Consider the following 4501-nt stretch of genomic DNA (forward strand, 5'->3'; position numbering starts at 1 on the left):
ATGTCCCGTCCATGCAACCGATAGATATGATTAAAACCTGTGTACAGCCCAACCACTTACCAATCACATCACTGGAAAATCATCATTACTAAAGGGTCCTGACAGGGTAGTGGATTTCAATTCGTCAAAATGGACAGTAATCTGCCAGAACATGGTTTCCTAGAGAACATTACTTTTCCTGGTGCTTTCAAACACAGAGCATTTATATAATTATTCATCTCACCATGGAAATCAGGTTGAGGGATTGGCCAATATCTTGATGCATCACCATACTATCGTGTCACCAGCAATGAGAGTTAGCAGAGGATGGTTTCAATCCATCAACCTCTGGGTTATGGGGTTAACACACTTCCACCGCGCCATGCTGCTGAAAACCACCCCAGATGGAACTCGAACCCACAATCCCTGGCATAGGAGGCCAGTGCCTTATCCATTAGGCGACTGGGGCTTTACATTAAACAAGTTCACCAGTTCAGGAGAAATACATATACAGTTCTGGAGATGTAATGACACAGTAACCTTGACCTTTGACCTCCAAAATTTTAATCATTTCATCCGCGATTCCAAGTGGTTATGTATGACAAATTTAAAGGCTTGGGCCATTAAAAGTGGTTCTTGTAAAATTTCATTACTACTAAAACTTTAATGTGCTTAGGTAAAGATTTGTCGGATGCATTCATTTTTGTTTTAATCTTAGGCCAGAATTGTTTAGGATTTTTGAAATTTTCAATGACAGATTCTTTGTAATAATTGGATTTGGTATTTCTTGTCATAGTTTTGCTTAGATTTCGTAGCCTCCTGTATTCATCCCAATCAGTAGGATTTTTAAACTTATGAAATGTGGCCCAAGCAGCATCTCTCTGCCTGAAAAGTCTAATTAAGTCAGCACTTCTCCAGGGAAGATGCCTTCCTTTTACTTTAATAGTTTTCAGAGGAGCATGTTTAACAATATCACATCACCGGAGTAGTATTGTGGTCCTTTATACAGTACGTATATAGTTTACATTCATCACACCGGGAACACCACAATGCTTCTTCATCTTTTTATTTTGGTGCTGTCACTTGTCAGAAGAATAAAAAAACATGAATATTGTTTTTCATATGCTCACAGCGTGTATTGAAGTCACTTACTTCTTTTTCTAGTTGTTGTCCCTTTCTGATTGTTCTGTATGAACATTAATTGTACAAAGAATTAGGAATATCTTATAGAGATTAGTGCATGATTGTAAAACATGTTCTCACTTTGCGAATAAGGGTTTGAAATTAAGCCTAAAGTCCTTGGTCCATTTCCGCTATAGTCTGTTGGGCTTTTTCTCTCCGTTTGATAAGAGCTGTATTTCCCTTTTTGCATATTCTTCCCCTCCTCGTTACTTTCCATTAGAAGCGGTTGCTCATTGGGTGAAACATATGGCGCATGCGTCTTCTCAATTTTGCATCAGTAAATCTGTGATCGATACCGTGGTCTATGTGAGAAAGCCGTGAACGTGCACTTATCCCAGATGTCTACACCTGGCTGGACATAGCTTCACCTGTTCATCCTGGCTTGGCAATCGTGCAACCGATTAAGCCGCAAAGAGCGGATCACACTAAGTCAAGCTGCGCTTATTCATTTATCCTGGATATCTTTATTCTACTTTCGTGCAACAAGCCCCCGGACTATTTAAGTTTATTGAATGACATTTGTTTTGTTTGGGACGTTGAGGTGTTTTGGGGGAAACATGTTTAAATGTGTTGGATACTTTGAGGGCTTTAACGTGTATGTACGGAGGGGTTGTGTCCGATGTTTAATAAGTTGTGTCATTAATACACGCAGTTAAACTTACAACCTATGGTCTACTTTTTATTTAATTAGCGTGGTTATTGAGCCGACCTAAAGGCAATTAGGGTGTTTGTAGTGGTGAGGGTTTATTCAGCGTTTGTGTAATTAAAATAGGCAGGACAAGGTTATAGTCGATTGATATCAGAGATCCGCCCATCACCTTAATTACATGCGTTGTACCTTTCCCTTGCCGTGTGAGTCTGGGAATTGTTACATGTTAACCCAATTTTCAGTCTATTTCCCATCTGGCAGGGACATTTCTGGATTCCATTATATTTTCCTACTTTGGGTACTTTTCATTTCATATTCTTTGTCTGACATTTTCTATTCCCTGTTTGTATTTTCTGTGACTGCATGTGATTTTAAATCTGTTGGAGTTTCTTCAGACTAAAGCAAAGACACTGATGATGTCATCCAAAAGACACATAGAGGACAGCAACCTGTTTACAGAGGACACTAAAGAATGATGGAGCAGCAGGAAACAGAGCAGCTCAAATAGCAAACAGCTGATTTATTCATCTGACTCGTAGAATAACGCCAATGATTGACTTGTTTTAAATGTCTGGGAATGTGGAACAGCTCCATGCTGACTACCTGAAATAAAACAAGGCCAGATGCTGATTATTGGGGACTTGATTTGATGGATTTATTCTTCCTGTTGTGTCTTTGTTTAAACTCTTAATTTAAAGGTAAAGTCAGCGTCCACTAAAGGTTGTGTTGTTGCTGCTGACAGACTCAGATCATTATTCTAAGTGTGTGACAACATTATGGGATGGATCCCTACAGAGATAGACCATTTAGTTAAAGAGGAACATCCTTTTAGTTTAGATCCTTTAGTTTCCAACCAGACCAGATCGGTGATTGTAGGAACAGTGGAAAGATGAACCAAGACGGGTTTTCATATATATATTTTCTTTTTCTATTGACTATAGTTGTGTTTGTTATTAACAGAAATCAACCTGTCAACAATTCTATTTGTCAAAAAGTTCTGACATTACGTTTTTTACCGTCAGTTCAAAATAGAGCTGAACAGGGAGGAGGATTCCTCCCTAACGGCCGCTCTGCTCTGCTCCGTGCCCCTGCTGTCCGTTAATAGTTAAAGCAGATAAAAACCTAAAGAACAATCAAAAGCTTCAGGATAAAACTTACTTAAGAAGCGTCATCATTCACGTTCAAGAGAAGGCCTTTTTCCAGCCAGACTCTGAATTGATTAATGGAATCCCTGTTAACGATATGTAGTCAATCCCATGTGGTCTAGCGGTTAGGATTCCTGGTTTTCATCCAGGTGGCCCGGGTTCAACTCCCGGTATGGGAATTGGTGTTTAGCCGTGAAGGTCTTCAGAAAAGATCTGTATGATCTTCGACATTAGTCCTAAATCACAGCTATAGTTACGTACATACCCAACTTGTTTTTACTTTGCTGTAATTTCCACAGTTACTTACCGTAAAATACCATAACTTTCTTTTCCGGTTCATTACTGTAATAGGCATTGCATTATGGGTAGTAACATTTAATTTACATTTATTTACTGTAATTTTTGAATTTGCGGTAGTCTGCTGTAAAACAACAGCAGTAGTGCTACTGTAGGTGAATCAAATTGTTCATGTTATAGAAGCATAGAAATGAAATGGAGGAATAAAACAACTCTATAAAATGTAACTATTTCATTTTATAGAAATATATTACATTTTATTTATTATGCTTTTAGCATTTATTTTTGCTTTTCAGCAGTGTAAATAACTTTTCGAGAGTTGTAGAGACAAAGAAACTGGATAGTGGATATTGCTGGTAAGTAGAGGGAATTGCAAGAAGCCGGCCGTTGCCCACAGGTCTACGGCAGAGCGTCCCTCCCAGAGCAAATGCCTCAAAGCCATCACCCGCACTGGACTCACTGGATCCCGCTCCTGCACAACTGAAATGAGATGTGTTAAAAATATACAGTTCTTCTTGCTCAAGGTGAAAACGTTTTAAAAAGTTCCAGATAAAAGCACAGGTTTGGATGTAGGATTAAAGACCCAGGTACTTTAGGATCAGAGGGTAAGATCTTCAATCTTCTGAGGTATGATCCCATCCAGAACCGTGCCGTAGCTGCAGTCTTAGGATTTCTGGATGGGGTCATGGCTGCTGTTATGTGTATAGCTGTAAATCTGCTCCCTAAAAACAATAACAGGTCCGGCACTCCTTTCCCTCCTTTCTCCTTTGGCTTCTTCATCCCTCTTCTTTGCACTCGTTCCCACTTGGATCCCACAGGAAATAAAAAATGGCTTGTTCCAGGTCTAAAATCTCTTTTCTGGGTGGGATACTTGTCAATTGATCTGCGAGTAACAGCTCCCTTCGATTCTGCTTCGAAAGCAGAAATCCTTAGGTCGCTGGTTAAAATCCGGCTCGAAGGAGCACTTCTTTTCCGGATTTTCCCTTCGGGGATCGATAAAGAATTTCTGATTTTGATGTAGAGATGGACGGATGACCCAAAAGCATTATACTTCTTGACGAGACATAACAAGAAAAGAAAAAAAAGAGGTGGAGGCGATAGAGTTAAGCCCTGACAGACTAGAGAACTACAGACAATTTCAATATATTCCAAATTATAGTCTACACACTGCTGGTACCTCTCCGGGGAACCATCACCTTATCGTGGTGGAGAGGTTTGTGTGTCCCTATGAACCTGAGGGCTGTGTTGT

General features: G+C 39.7%; 2 non-coding genes across 2 annotated transcripts; one reads left to right on the plus strand and one right to left on the minus strand.

Moving 5' to 3' along the window:
• Positions 1–375: 375 nt before the first annotated feature.
• Positions 376–448, minus strand: trnar-ccu. The gene has a single exon. It is a non-coding gene; the product is annotated as a tRNA-Arg (tRNA).
• Positions 449–3062: 2614 nt separating this feature from the next.
• Positions 3063–3134, plus strand: trnae-uuc. Its single transcript has one exon. It is a non-coding gene; the product is annotated as a tRNA-Glu (tRNA).
• The last annotated feature ends 1367 nt before the right edge of the window (positions 3135–4501 follow it).

Source organism: Etheostoma cragini, unplaced genomic scaffold (assembly GCF_013103735.1).
Source record: "Etheostoma cragini isolate CJK2018 unplaced genomic scaffold, CSU_Ecrag_1.0 ScbMSFa_166, whole genome shotgun sequence".
Classification (NCBI taxonomy): Eukaryota; Metazoa; Chordata; class Actinopteri; order Perciformes; family Percidae; genus Etheostoma; species Etheostoma cragini.